Below are 17,239 nucleotides of genomic sequence, written 5' to 3' on the forward strand. Positions count from 1 at the left end.
TTAACGCGGGAAAGTTCCTTACTCAATACAATTTGCTTTAGATTCCAGAAAATATTCGATTCTAAATTAAGTCCATCTAAAATGTATAGATATAGAAAATTATTTCGAAGAAAAAAATATTTACCGTTAAAAAGTTTTATTATATACTGAAAAATTGGATTCTTGTCAAAAGCGAAAGACCATCTCTTACTCAGCTCTTGGCATCAGCATATAACTCTTAAAATACATTTCTTTAGATATTATACTCGTAACTCGTATATTACAATGTACCTAGTCTATACACTATAGTCTATATAGATAATAAGAAATAGTATAAAAAATTGTATTCATTGAAGGTTTATTAATTTATAAATAACGATAAACATGATATGCTAAGATATCCTAGGTCATATGACCTATCTGTACAAAAACTGGTTAATATTGATAATTGGTACATAGCAGTGTTCTACAAATGCACACAAACAAACAGTAGATATGTACAACTATTTAATTAAATACTTGGATACCTAAAAAAAGTTTATTAATTTTTTATAGTTGTATTAGAACATATATTTTTATACTAAATACTTTAATGTACCTAACTAAAATTGTTGTTAAATATTTATATTAAATGCGAAACTATATTTATATAAAATTAATGGAGATAGGTACCTACTATTAATGGACATAGATAATATATAATTATATGATAATTGATTTAAGTGTATAGGTGACAAGTGTGTATTTTAATTTATATATCAAAAGTGCAGGACAAAAAAAATGTATGATATTATATTATTATAATAAATTATTATATTATGTTATTAATTATTATGGTGAAAATGGACACAACGAAGTTACATATATTACTTTTTGAGACAAGATAGCAAGCAGTCGTGGCCGAGCGGTTAAGGCGTCTGACTAGAAATCAGATTCCCTCTGGGAGCGTAGGTTCGAATCCTACCGACTGCGAGTAAATTTTAAAATTTTCAACAAATTTTAAAATTTTAATTTATATTTTATAATTTTGAAATCTATTATCAATATATGATATAAACCTACATTTTTTTTACTTAAAACTTATACATGTATGGATATTTTATTGTGGTACACAATGTATAAATATTATGTATCCATATGTGTAAATATACCTATTAATTATTATCAAAATAGCAGAAACTATATTTTATAATTTATACTATTATACATAATGAATAATGATATACAATAGCTGTTTAACAGAGTTATCTGATAAACAAAATAAAATTGTTCTAATAAATATTTAAAAAAAATCTTTATCATATAATTTGTATGACCTTTCGTGCTACAAGTACCTAAGCAATATGACATTTTTTATATTATAAAATTTTTTTTTTGGAACAATTCAAAATAGCCAATATGTTATTTTTACAAAATTATTATACATATTGGTAGGTAAAAAATAATCAAAAAATGCAAATATTAAAATACAAAATCTAATATTATTTTTCTCTGAGTTAAGGGCCTAGGAGCAGGTGCGTTTTGTACAAAAACATGTCTTACAGGAAAAACTCTCACACCCTGTAGACAGGTCAGATTAAAGCCCGATTTTCAAAATTATTGTTATAGAAGCTAAAATATGCATTTGAATAATGCGCAATATTTGTTCTTTTTCGAACGTATTTGTCTATCATTGATTAAAGTATAATGATAATTCAGCCTTTCTGACCTCAATAATATTCTTCTTTTAAATAAAAAAAGTTAACGAAATCTGACTATTCTAAAGGGCATGTGAGTTTTTTATGTGAAGTCATTTTCGTTGATATAATACATCGCATCAACCCCCCCCCCCCCCCAAACATAGGTATCGAGCTATAGATTAGTGGAAAAGTATTATAATAAAGGTACTTAGGTACTAACTATAATATAAAATAGAATTTTCAAATTTTATAGAATTTCGGAAGATTGGAAAGACCAGTATGTACACCCTCTTTATGACGTCATCTGTATCAACTTTTGTGGACGCTACACCCGCATGCGCTGTCTACGTCTTATAAACGAGTAACATGCAGGTAAATAGTACGTTCCGAATAATCCATTTAACTCTATAATGAATGTTATGACTAATATTGGATGGAATTTACATATTGGCTATTATTAAATTTAGAAGTAAAAATATTATCTAGTGAACCTCATAGGTTTTTTAGATTTTTAGCGAAGCGATTTGTATTGATATTACAATGATGTTTTTTTTTTTTATTCTTTTATTTTTTTTGTGTTCATTTTAGGACAGAAAAAGTGCCTACATTTTCTTCAACAGTATCATTCCTGATAGGAAAGTGAATGTAGTTGGTACTTTGGGGGGTATAAAGTTAAAATTTCCCAGTAGTTTTCAAAAGCGCCGTAAAAAAAAAGAAAAATTAAGGAAAAATAGGAATTTTTACCCAAAATTGATTTTTGACTAAAACGGTTTTGGTTTTTGGTGTAACTCTAATAAAAATGAACGTAGATACATGACATTTTGAATGCATTTTTTTAAATATTTTAACTTACTTTGAGCTATTTTCGGACATTTTCAGTTTCCAATTTTTTTAGATGCGTGAAAATTTTATATAAGGCTCCTAAAATATTGTTTAAAAGACCGATGAAAAATACCAAAAATCCATGCTCACAATTTTTTTTTAGAAACATTTAAAGTTCAAATATTGACAAAACACGTCAAATTCACAAAAATGTGCAAATTATTTTGAGTTCGAAATTTATAAAAAATTTTCTATTTAAATTTAAAATTTGAAAATGTAATACCGTCGGTTTAAATCGCAAAAGGCATAACTCCATTTTTTTTTATTTCGGGATTATTGATGATTAAAATTAAAAAATTAAAATCACATCGTATGATAAAGTCATAACTGAAATTGTATCATTTTATCATCCATAAAATGTATGAATAGAAATTATCGTATCCTCGAAGTAATGATTTTAGGACTTAGAAAAAGTCGTGTATCAATATATTATCATTGTAATAAAATATGGAGATACGCCCTTTACGAACCCTATGAGAATTTTGGAATTAGGCCGACGATACAAAATTCCTCATAAGTTTGTCTACATTTATCAAAAAAAAATGTCTACAAGCAAATCAAATAAAATTTTTATGAGCGTTTGAAGTTCATATTTTTACAAGATTGGATACTCACTTGATTTCTCTGAAGCAAATTTGTTATTTTATTGTAATATACAGTAACAAATAACTGTAAATACATAAAAAATTATACTGAATATTTATATTTCCATTTTCTATGCACCATAACATTATGAAATATTTTGACTCTTTTTGAGCTGTTTATGGACATTCAATTTTTTTTGTTTTTTTTTTTCTATAAATAACAATACAATTTTATTTTTTGGATAAAAAAGCGTGAAAATGTAATACAAGGCCCCTGATATATTGTTACAATAGCAGTGGAAACATATTAAAAATACATAGGCACAATTTTTTTATAGGCATTTAAAATTCGAATTTTTACAAAACTTATCAAATATAAATTTTAATAATTAATTCTAATAATTATTCTGTATTTAAAAATCTATAAAATGTTCAACTTTTATATCTATAAGGATTGAAAATTTTAAACAACGTTCCGTGTAAATAGGCTATATATAAATTACATTATTCACAATAATATCATCAAATATACTTAGTAATATCATAGACTGACTAACCGTCTTCACTCAGAATCGTGTTTCTTATACAATGACATTATATCGTTGATTTCAAATTTAACACCATCCATTACAGACAGTGACCCACTTGTAACCTACTCTACAGCATAGTGACACCCACTTGCCACCTTTTTTTTCTATTTTAATTTTAAATTAAGCAATGAGTATTTTAAAAATGTAAATTGTTTATGCAATTTATTTAATCGACGACGGTTACAATACCCTTCGAAAAAACCAACTTCTGTTACTGACCTAATATAATAAAAACAAGTAGGTACAGACAGTCAATCAAGATTAGCAATTGTTACGTCTTGTGGTTTTCTTTTTCGCATACTTAAGTTCCCGTTTTATAGCCATTTCTAATAAATAATAATATTATATAAAAGTGTACACTGTACACAGTTATAACACAGATATGAATTATTATTTTTTAACTGTACTGTATGGTATAGTCGTATAGATATCTGTGTTTGTAATAATATATTTATTTTGACCATAATAAATTTCCGAATTTGACGGATTACTATGGAAAAAAGACATAACATTTACCTACAACACTTTATTATTCCTAAGATTACGGTTCAAGGAGGGTGTCCAGTAACCCAAAATACCCACTCCCCCCCACCACATTCGACACTGTGGTTCCATATGTCGTAACTACTTAGAATTCAAAAATCCAAATTGCATAGAATCTAATATTTTTCTCTGGTTGGTTCTATTTTGAAGAAGTTTTCAATAAAAAGATAAATACATAAATTCACGAAAATGTACAAGTTATTTTGTAGTTAAGTATCAACAGGTTCATAAAATGTTTAATTCTTATAGCCATAAATTAGCCTATAACGATTGAAAATGTAAAACAAGGTATCTCATAAGTAGTTCATACTGTCACCAAAAAGTCAATGAAATATAAAAAACAGTTTTTTAAAGATATTTTAAGTTTGAGTTTGGACGAAAGTTTGGTCAAAAATAAAAAGATTTTAAAATGTAATACAAGATTCCTCATAAATTTGTCTACCTTAATCAAAAAAAAATATCTACAAGAAAGTCAAATTAAATTTTTATGAGCGTTTGAAATTCGTATTTTTACATTTGATATTCACTCGATTTCTCATGTAACGATTTTCTTATTTTGTTGTAATTAAAAAACGAATGACTGTAGATACTTTAAAATTTCACAGAATGTTTATATTAGCATTTTGTATACACCATAAAATTTTGAAAATAATTTAATCTTTCATCATTTTACGAAACAAAGCGTATTTGTATTTTACAAAAAGCGTGAAAATTGAATACACAAGGCTCCTGATATATTTTTACAATAACAATTGAAAAATATTAAAAATACATATGCACGCATTTTTTTATAGGCCTTTAAAGTTCGAATTATGACAAAGTCTACCAAATTTAAAATTAAATAATTATTTTGTAATAAAAAATTTATAAAATGTTCAACTTTTATAGCTAAGGATTGAAAATCTATAACAAGGTTCTACGTAAATAGATCCCATTAACAGTTTTTTCTTTTTTCTCGTACCTTTTCAGCCCCACCCTTTTTTTGATTTTCACCAGCGTCACACATAATTTGAATTGCACAGTTCAATTGAATTTTTACATTAAACACACGTCTGTAAGTACTGTAACTGATTTGGTAACTCGTTTGTGTAAAAAAGTTTAAAATCAAAATACATACAAATAATGATAAGGTTATCAATGTTATCACGCAACTAACTTAATTCTACCATAGAGTAAAATATAAATATAAAATATAAATACTAAAATACCAATACCACAGATTTCTAAATAATACATTAGCATGAATTGGAGCGAAAATAGTGTAAATACCAAAATTCCTACTGTGAATTGCAATAGTTTAAGATATTAAAAATAATACCTTCGTAGATATTTGATTTTTTTAATATATTTTACGCTTAATTTGTAAAAATATAATTTTTTTTTGTAATTATATTATAAAAATTATACCGGCCCTACCGGCCCTTGCAAGAACCGGCCCATCGGGAAGTTTCCCGATTTCCCGATAGGCCAATCGGCCCCTTATAATATAGACCACAACGAAGTTAGATGTATTTACTCTTCAAGAGTTTAAAACAAGCAGTCGTGGCCGAGCGGTTAAGGCGTCTGACTAGAAATCAGATTCCCTCTGGGAGCGTAGGTTCGAATCCTACCGACTGCGAGATAAATTTTTAAATTTCAATATATTTTTTTAAAGTGAAAATTAATATTATTATTTTATGCCCCAAAATTCTTTAGAAATCATGCAAATAATTTTTTCACATAAAACTCATGGAGTATTTAAATATTCTGGAAATTTTATATTGTGAAATATGAATACCTATACATATAATTTCTTATACACTTCATAGCATATTACTACAATATTATGTTGATGTCACATTTTAAAATTATTTAATACTCATAACTCGATTTATAATTAAATTTAATAAAAGTTTATGAGATGCCCTTTAAATTTTATAATTTTATTCAAGCTAATTTTTTTACCAACGGAGCTAAGCGTGATCTGCTAAGTGTAAAATTTGCTATGTCACACACTTTTAAGACGGAGACAACAAATGTCTGTGTAGCATCCTTTTAATATTACACTTTTCAGTAATCTATTATAGCTACATTTTTACTGTTTTCGTATATAAATAATACATTTCTTAGGGGGGAAATTTAAATGGGAGGAGAGGTTAAATACCCGAACCCCCCTGTCTAAGCCACTGCATACAAATCATTTTTCTTTTACATATTATTTATGAAAATGTATGTTTATACTTTAAAGAAATTACACTTAAACATTTAATATTAATTACATATATAAATAAAAAAATATATGTTTATACTTAGAGCTTTAAAAATGTATTACGCATTTTCATGATAGAAAAAAAATAATAAATTTTGTGTGTAAGGTAGAAGGGTGAAATACGGTGAAATCTCCCGAGATGGTCTTATATAATCGGACTAACTAATTTAAAAAAAAACCGGGTAAATGTGGGTACACAAATTCCCGTTTTTCCTTATTTATTTTTTTTTGTTCTTGTTCCCGCCGCTTTTGAAAACTATTAAAATTTTTTTACTTTTGACCCCCCAAAGTACCAACTAGATTCACTTTCCTATCAGAAAATATACTGCTGAAGAAAACCTAAGCATTTTTACTGTCCTAAAAGGTGATAACAGACACAAAAAAAAATAACAAAACACAGATCATCAATACATTCATCGCTCCGCTCAGAATCTAAAATTAGAAACTAAAAACATGAAACATTTTGAAAATTGTATGGTGTATAGAAAATGCTAATATAAACATTCAGTGAAAATTGCATGTATCGGTCATTTAGGTTTAAACCAAAATCGATTTTGCGTAAAAATTCACGTTTTTCTTAATTTTTTTTCGGATTTCCGGGCGCTTTTGAAAAAAAATGGGAATTGTAAATTTTGCACTTACGACTTACTAGATTCACTTTCTCAACTATTTGTTTATTTATATGATATACATTAATGTATATTAACATGAGATATTGATAACTATATATAAAGAGGGCAATATTGACTTTAGTGTTTAAAGTTCAAACTATAACATACCTAGTACCTACCTACCTAAAAGATACATTTTTAAATACATTTTTTTTCATTTATATTTTACTTGGTTTTGAATTCAATATATTTGGTACCACGTCCCCAGTACCTCGCAATGATTATATTATATATATAAGTAAGAGTATTTACTTAATATATTATATTATATAACATTAAATTATTACATAAGTACATAAACAACAATTTTTTTTAAAGCTTTACTAAATATTAATTTAAATTAACGACCAGATGAATGAAACAATTTTATTCAGAACGTGAACATACCTCATTAAAAAAAAGTGAACAACTCCGTACGTAACGCATTGAACGTGAAAAAGAATACAATTCAATATTCTATTAAACTTTCCGAACACTGCATTTTAGATACTAACATTTAAAAAGGTATAATAAATGTATAGGGGAAAATATATATTTATAGGTTTTTTTGAAAATATTGTTATTTCACCTGGCATTATAAAATAGACTAAAATTACGACTTAAGTTATTTGTTACTTACATAAAAAGTTAAAATAAAACCTAATTAGTAATTAGGTATGAAAAAGGAGTTAATCGTGAATAGAATATTTAATATATTATACAAGTCTAATTAGTTTTATTATTCACACCAATTTTGGTTTAGTTGGTGATAATTTTTATTTATCAACAGGAATACAATAAGTCGATGGAGTGTCGGATGTTGTGTGTATGTAGATACATATAAAGGAATGAAACCAACGCCCAAACATGGGTCTTAACATTGATCCGATAGCGCGCTAGCGCGACCCCCTGAACCTCTCCCAGTCACGAGTCAGTACTTCGTACGATATATACGTACTAGTACGCACCGATCGAGTTGCGTGTTCCACATACCGGTCATGTGGATTGCCAGGGTTGGCTGTGAGGTGAAAAGTTCCGCTAATTTATACAATTATGACAGTAGGAAGAACTAAAGAAAATGTCGGTAAGTGCACAGTCCAACAATGTTTATAAAACAAAAACAATGAATTGTATTCTTTTGTTTATTGTATATAACAACCACAAATAAAACGAAATACTACCTTACACAGAGAAATATTAGGATCTCAACACCAATGCATTTATTATGATTTTATTTTTGCTACAATTATTGTAATACATTAACGTTTGCTAAGTTATGCTCTATCTATATTTAGTTCACGTCTTAAGATTAAAATATCTAATTCTAAAGTGTCACTTTACCTAATATATAATTTGTTTTTATTTATTTTCACAGCCTTTTTATTAATTCCACTTTTCATTCTAAAAACAAAATAAGTAATGACCATTTATTATTTTAATGTAGGTAATATTCTTGTTTTGCATATTACTAGCAATTGCCTCAATATAATCATACATTTTGTACGTATATAAATATATAACATTTATAAAACGAGTACTTACATAAAATATTTAAAATAATAAACTTAAAGGTAGTGATGGCAATACATATTATTTAATTTAATTTTACTAACTATACAAGTATAAATATAAATATAATTTTTCCATTTGCAATTTACAAGAATATTTCAAACGGTTATTCTATCTACTCATCCATTCAAGTCTCCAACACTACTTACGCCTTCTCAATTATTACAGTTTATAAAAATAAAGATGCAATGAAAGATTCTTTGAATATAATTTATACATTACCATATAACTACTATTTATTATAATATTGTGTACAATTTGTCTATATAATTTATACAAATGTAGTAGATTAAGCAATCATATGTTTTGTAAAAAATAAGATAATGGAAATATTTCTGTTTACAAAGCAAAAGTTGGGATAATAAAATTTTAGTTCAAAAAGTTTGTATAATTCCTTCTTTTTACTTTTTACAGACACTTAGAAAAAAATATCATTTTATCATTTTATTAAAAAATATATTGATTATAAATATAGGTATACAATAATATTATATTACATTATATTATATTAACTAGCGTTTTCCGAGCCAAAGATTTATAATTTTAATAAATATATTTTTTAAAAAAAGGTATAATATGTTATATTTCTTTGAATTATAATAGTACCTAATATAATAAATATTAATACACAAAATTGCAACTATTTAAACGAAAAAAAAATTAAAAAAAAAAAAAAAACTATCAACCCTCCAAGTTTCAAGTATTCTATTGATATAAATTTGATTAAAACGGTACAATCGTTATTTGAGGCTATTCACTTCGGATGAACCTAGTAACATACATCCAATTTTAGTTGTATAACCCGAACACTTTACGAAAACATGAAAAATACAAAATATAGTCTATTTAGGTGTGTCTTGGTTTTGGTGTGCCTCAATACACAGGAAAATTTTTGTCAGTGCACATAGCTTTGTAAACTAATTCAACTAAGATGTACAATTGGCTTGTAGTGGATTGGATATAGAGGAATTATCTATATATATAAAAATGAATGTATGTGTGTCAGTGTGTGTGTCCATGTTACCATGTTAACCATTTATAAATTATTTAGAGATTTCCGTCCGTGTGTGTCTCCATATTACCATGGCAACCAATTATTATTATTATTTTGAAATTTCCGATAAAATTTTTTGTATATAAATGGTTGCCATGGTGATATGTAGAATTATTATTCATATAGAGTTGGCAATTTTAATGGGCAACGAAATGAACGGGATCAGATATTTATATATATATATAGATAGATTATACCTCTGAGCAGAAGATAGGCTAATTTAAAAAGGGAGAGAACCAACCCCGGGAGGTGCTCAAACAGGAATTTTGAGATTTCCGATGGAAATTTTTGTTTTTAAATGGTTGCCATGGGTTTTGAAGCTATTATAATAATAATTATTGGTTGCCGGGAAACGAAGTGCACGGGATCAGCTAGTATATTATATAATAAGATATTAAAACTTAAAATTAATAAAACCATAAACAATAGCACTTTACTTTATTATCTATACTAAAAAATATTTTCATCATTGCATTGAGTACCTAAACACTTGGATGTTTTCCAAATTTATTTCTAAAGGTATAAAATGAAGTGAATTTACTTTATAGGTACTTACATTATTGGTTAAAAAAAATAATTTCACTAACTGTGTAATTCGGAATTTCTTAAATTTCAATTGATAAGATTTAAAAGAATCTAAAATAAATTTAAAGGTGATTAATTAATATAAATGATAAACTTTTCATTTATTACTAATATTCCTCTTTATTAAGAGGACGTCGCAACCGTATATGTTATCTCCGTCTTACACGAGTACGACATGCCAAATTCTAAGCTCAGCAGATCATGTTTAGCCCTGTTGATTTTAAAATTAGAGTGAATTGACCTCTTATAAAATTTAAAGATAAGAATATTATCTAAGGCATCTCATCGGCTTTTTGTTATATTTCAATTTTAAAGTGAATTATGAGTATTTTCAAATTGTAAATTGTTTATACATCTTAAAATATTAAGAAATAAAATAATTAAAATAAACTAAAAATCCCATGAAGTTGCCTAGACAATAATCTTACATTTAGATTTTATAAAAGGTCAACAAACTCAAATTTTTAAATTAACGGAGCTACACGAGTTCTGCAGAGCGTACAATATTCTAAGTTACGGACTTGTAGGACGGAGACAACCCATGCAGGTATCACGTCCATTTAATGTCTGAACATAAAATATTAAAGTTTTTAAGATCTCACTTAAAAAAAAAGGTTACAAGTGGGTCATTGTAATGGATGGTGTTAAATTTGAATTTAATGATATAATATTATAATATCATTGAATAAGAAAAACAATTCTGAACGAAAGCAGTCAATCATCTATGATATTACTAAGAATATTTGACTATTTTAAAAAGTAAAAAAAATGAATTGATTTCAAAAACTCAAAACTTGTTATCGAATAATATTTATAATGCCTCAGAAAAGTTACAGAGGCAACTTAAGTCTTCAAGAGACAATAAAACAAATTATTGTATACATTACTACATTTAATTTTAAACACTGTGGTCAGAATCTCATACAATAAAATATACAAACAGAATACCACTACTTTATATGTTATGAAGAAAAAAAAAATGTGGGCAAGTGGATGTCGCTCTGCTGTGCAGTAGGTTACAAGTGGGTCAATATATAATGAATTTTATTAAACTTGAATTCAATGATATAATATCACTGTATAAGAAAAACGATTCTGAGCGGAGACGGTTTGTCAGTCTAAATTGACCTATAATAGGTACCTGTAATAAATTCCAAATTAATCATATCACAATATCCATTAGGTACTTATAACGCGTTATACATCAACAGCAAACCGTGATAGTGTGATACTATCATAGAAATATAACATTATATACTTTAGAAGTTTCAAGTACCCACGAATAATATTATACAATCATAACAAAATAATTAAAATAGTTAGTCTAGGTTTTTTAATATGTAATTTCGTCTAAATTTGAAATTAAAATGACTATAAAAATAAACTGTGCTTATGTATTTTTTAGATTTTTTGGTAACAAAATTCACTACTTACATGAAATCTTGTTTTAAATTTTCAAGCCTTAGATATAAAAGTTGATCATTTTATAAATTTTTAACTACAAAATAATTATTCAATTTTAAATTTCATTAATTTTTCAAAATTCGATCCTTAAATGCTTATAAAAACTAATTGTGCCTATGCATTTTTAATATTTTTCAACTGCTGTTGTAACAATATATCAGGAGCCTTATATTAATTTTTTACACTTTTTGTCCCAACAGATAAAACTTTATTGATATTTATAGAAAAAAAACTAAAAAAATTTAAAACTGACAATTTCAGCTCAAAAAGAGTCAAATTATTTTCAAAATTTTATTGTAGGTATATAAAAAATGCTGATATAAACATTCAGTTAAATTTTCAAGTATCTACAGTCATTCGTTTTTTAATTACAACAAAATAAGAAAATCGTTACATGAGAAATCGAGTGAATATCAAATGTTGTAAAAATATGAATTTCAAACGCTCATGAAAATTTAATTTGACTTGCTAGTGGACATTTTTTTTTTTAAAAAGGTAGACAAAGTTATGAAGAATCTTGTATTACATGAATTACTAATTCAAAATAATTTGCAAATTTTCGTGATTTTTATACGTATTCTGTCATTATTTGAACTTTAGATGCTTATGAAAAAAAATTGTGAATATGGATTTTTAATTTTTTTTTCATCTACCTTTGAAACAAAATAATAGGAACCTTCTATTAAATTTTCAAGTTTTTTTAACCAACAAATAAAATTGAAACTGTCCGTAAAGAGCTCAAAATAAATCAAAATATTTGAAAAATGTTATGGTGTATAGAAAAGGCTAATATAAACATTCAGTCAAAATTTCATGTACCTACGGTTATTTGAAATAGAGTTGCACCAAAAACCAAAATCGATTTTCTCGAAAACAGATTTTGCGTAAAAATTCCCGTTTTTCCTTAATTTTTATTTTATTTTTCACGGCACTTTTGAAAACTACTGGGAAATTTTTACTTTTGACGCCTCCAAAGTACCAACTAGATTCTTAGACTTTGTAATTTCTAAAATTAGAGTGGATTTATTTACCTCAAATAAAATTTAAAGGTAAGATTACTATCTAGGTAATTTCGTAGGCTAATATTGATATTTTTATTAAGAAGCAAGTTATGACCATTTTTAAACTGTTCATTTTAAAATAAGCAGAACTTACTTAAAAATAATAATATCAAAAAAATCATACTAGATGCCCTAGATAATATTCTAATCTTTAAATTTTATAAGAGGTAAAATCACTCGAATTTTAGAAACTACACAGTAAATCGTATTATTATAAACGTAAACGTAAAATTTGCCATGTTGTAGGTACGTTTGTAAGACAGAGATAACAAATTCCAGTGTGGTCCTCTTAATATAATATAATATAGTGATTCACCAATCATAATCACCGCTCAATACGCACTCTTTAAACCTTATATAAAAAAATTATTCAAACTATAAATTTTGGAATTTTTAGTATACTTTAAGTCTAAAGACCATATTTTTAGTTGGGGTCTTTCATTTTTTAAGAGTTCAGGAATTTCCTCTGCCGTAACAAAATAATTTTTTCAAATGAGAACTGCTCTTTTTACTGTTTAGCAGTTCATTTTTTAGATTCTGAGTGAAATGATGAATGTCTTAATTTTACAATGATGTGTGTTTTTTTTTAAATTTTTTTTTGTATCTGTCATCACCTTTTAGGACAGTAAAAGTGCTTGGATTTTCTTCAACAGTATCTTTTCTGATAGGAAAGTGAATCTAGTTGATACTTTGGGGGGTCAAAAGTAAAAAATTTTTAATAGTTTTCAAAAGCACCGGGAACAACAACAAAAAAAAAATAAGGAAAAACGGGAATTTGTGTACACACATTTACCCGGTTTTTTTAAAATTCTATAAACATTAAAAAAAAAAAAATCATAAATATTGTATGATAATAAGAATTTGTCGATACCAAGTGCGGGTAGGTTAAATTATTGACTATTGTTACTGGGAAATTTATGAAAAGGGTCCAAAGGAAAACATTTACTACAATTAGTCCGATTACATAAAAATTTCCCAGTAGTTTTCGAAAGCGCCGTGAAAAACAAAAGAAAAATTAAGGAAAAACAGGAATTTGTACGCAATTTCGACTAAAACGATTTTGGTTTTTGGTGTAACTCTTAAACAAATGACCGTAGGAACATGAAATTTTGACTAAATGTTTATATTAGCATTTTCTATACACCAAAACATTTTCCAAATATTTTGATTTATTTTGAACTCTTTACGGACATTTTCAGTTTCCATTTTTTTTTAGTTTTTTTTTCTATAAAAATCAATTAAATTTTATTTGTTGGTTAAAAAAGCTTAAAAATTTAACAGCAGGCTCCTAGTATATTGTTTCAAAGGCAGATGAAAAAAATTAAATATCCAGTCTCAATTTTTTTTTATAAGCATTTAAAGTTCAAATATTGACAAAATACGTAAAAAAATTTGCAAATTATTTCGAGTTAGAAATAATAAAAATTTTTCTTTTTAATCCTAAAATTTGAAAATGTAATGCAAGATCATTCATAATTTTGTCCATCTTTATCAAAAAAAAAATTTGTTCAAACAAATCAAATTACATTTTTATGAGCGTTTGAATTTAATATTTTTACAAGATTGGATATACACTCCATTTCTCACGTAGCGGATTTTGTTATTTCGTTGGAATTCAAAAACGAATAATTACTGTTGATACATGGCAATTTCACTGAATGCTCATATTTTCACTTTCTATACACCATACAATTTTGAAAATATTTTGGCTCTTTTTGAGCTGTTTACGGACATTGTCAGTTTTAAATTTTTTTAGTTTTTTTTTTCTATAAATATCAATAAAAATTTATTTTTTGGGTAAAAAAGCGTGAAAATGTAATGCAAGGCTCCTGATATATTGTTATAATAGCAGTCGAAAAACATTGAAAATACATAGGCACTTTTTATAAGCATTTAAACTTCAAATTTTGACAAAATATATCAAATTTAAAATTCAATAATTAGTTTTAGTTTAAAATGTATAAAATGTTCAAGTTTTATATCTAAGGATTGAAAATTTTAAACAACGTTCCACGTAAATAGGCTATATATAAATTACTTTATTCACAGTTATATCATCAAATATACTTAGTTATATCATAGACTGACTAACCGTCTTCACTCAGAATCGTTTTTCTTAAACAATGACATTATCTATCATTGATTTCAAATTTAACACCATCCATTACAAACAGTGTTCCACTTGTAACCTACTGTACAGCAGAGCGATATCCACTTACCTACCTTTTAGATTCTGAGCGGAGCGAGGAAGCTATTGGTTTTACAATGGTGTTTATTTTTTTTTATGTCTTGTATACAAAATTTCTACCAGAAGGAGAGCTTCGATTTCAACATATAGTACCTTATCTTTTAGAAAATTGGATCAATGTGGTACTTTAGAAAGGTCATTTTTCGATTTTCTCAATAGTTATTTAATGTCACGGGAAAAACCACCGAAAAATTACGAAAAAACGCTAAAAATGGAATTTTAATTTCTAACGCTTTGTTTATCACCATAGAAATGAATAGAAAATTATATTATTATAATATTAATTCAACTTACATGACAAAATAAATAATAACAATATAAAATATCCAGACTGACAAATCGTCTCCGCTCAGAATCGTTTTTCTTATACAATGATATTATATAATTTAATTCAAATCTAATACAATCCATTATACAATTACCCACTTGTAATCTACTGTACAGCAGAGCGACATCTACTTACCTGTTTTTTTTTTAAATTTTAGTGCACCTAAACCGATGGTGAAAAAATTTATACCACAATCTAATAAAAATATACTTACACTATTTATGAAAGTATTAAGAGTTATAATTAATATGTACAATAATCATGTACACCATACAAATATACAATAGAATAAAATGGATTATAATATGATATACTTACATATTTTATATATTTATGTATAAATAACACTTTATACAGTATGTGTTCAACGATAAAGGTAACAAGAAATATTTCGGACGCACGGCCTTGAATTCTATTAGTGTTTTTTTTTCCTGCATAAAGTAAAGTAAATAATAAAGGACTTCACATAACAGCTATTTTTGAAAAATTTAAATTTAAAAAAAAAAATTCTATGCATACGCAACACAACAAATTTATTTTGAAATGTAACCCCCCCTTTTTTTAGTTTAAAATTTGAATTTGAATTACTTTAACTTTTTTAAGCAACTTTGACTTATAAAATGTTTTTCTATCTTAAAAATTGACTTACTGTGTGTAAACCAAAGTTTTGATTTATGCGTGCACGTTGTATACATCATATTTTTTAAGTCCATTTACAATTCTACTATGTTCCGTGTGTTTTCGTATGTTTTTTTTTTAAATTAGGTGTGGTGTTGTAAGTAAAACACATTTATATTATTTTCACCTAAACCAGTTAGTTTGCATAAAAATGGCATCATATCATTATTATAACATCTAAAAAACGCCGATATCAACAAAATATAAAAATGAAAACACTATTACTAAAAAAAACCCAGCCATTTCCTTCTCTTTTTAACCCCCCCTCCCCCAACCAATTTTACCACTAATAAGTTTATCATTTATATACAATAACTGTAAAAACTTATTATAATTTGTACTTAACCCCCCCCCCCCCATTTTATAATCCTGGCCAGTGGCGTGCCCAGGGAGGAGGTTAGGGGTTTTATGACCCTTAACTTCCCTTATTTGTGTCTTTAAAGGCATTATTACTTATAACATCCCCCCCCCCAATTGGAATTTCCTAGACACGCCACTAATCCTGGCTACTTAGGCAGTGCCTATCCACATTAATGTTACATATTATTATAATATAAATCACAACACTTCAAAGTGTGTTTTAGTGTTTATTATGTCTTGGTATTGATTATAAATTATAATATAATATGAGTATTGAATATTAGTAATCAAGTGGTGACACATCAATAAATACCAGGTGATATGTTTTTTTGACGAGTAACCACTTATCCCGTTGCAATTTTTATAGATAATCTTTTATTATACTATTAAGAAGGAGGTGACAAGGACTTAGCTACACACAGGTCTGTGATCTATTATACCAATACAATTTTAGCACCACTTCAATTTGAACTCTAGTCTCTTGTTGTGCTTATGTAGTTATGTGCCTAGCACACATATACGTAAATGGTTAAGACATTAACAATAATATGATGAGATATATTAATTTAAATATGACTGTATTATATTTACCTGTTTCAAAACACATGTTAATCAAAATAAAAGTCTAGCCGTCAGCGGAATTCGTGCAAATAATTGACTTAATTGTTTCGCACATCAGATGCAGCAGATACGTCCACATCGCGAGTATAACATTATGGAGGAATTACAACGCGTCA

General features: G+C 26.7%; 2 protein-coding genes and 2 non-coding genes across 6 annotated transcripts in view; 3 read left to right on the forward strand and 1 right to left on the reverse strand.

The window, feature by feature from the left end:
• LOC100166457 (calcium uniporter protein, mitochondrial) overlaps window positions 1–17,239 on the reverse strand; it is an 82,640-nt gene that overhangs the window by 63,780 nt on the left and 1,621 nt on the right. The window lies entirely within an intron of this gene.
• Window positions 1–17,239, forward strand: part of LOC100160248 — a 78,741-nt gene that overhangs the window by 40,032 nt on the left and 21,470 nt on the right. The window lies entirely within an intron of this gene.
• TRNAS-AGA lies at window positions 870–951 on the forward strand. Its single transcript has one exon. It is a non-coding gene; the product is annotated as a tRNA-Ser (tRNA).
• Window positions 5,794–5,875, forward strand: TRNAS-AGA. Its single transcript has one exon. It is a non-coding gene; the product is annotated as a tRNA-Ser (tRNA).

This window comes from Acyrthosiphon pisum, chromosome A1 (genome assembly GCF_005508785.2).
Source record: "Acyrthosiphon pisum isolate AL4f chromosome A1, pea_aphid_22Mar2018_4r6ur, whole genome shotgun sequence".
Taxonomy (NCBI): Eukaryota; Metazoa; Arthropoda; class Insecta; order Hemiptera; family Aphididae; genus Acyrthosiphon; species Acyrthosiphon pisum.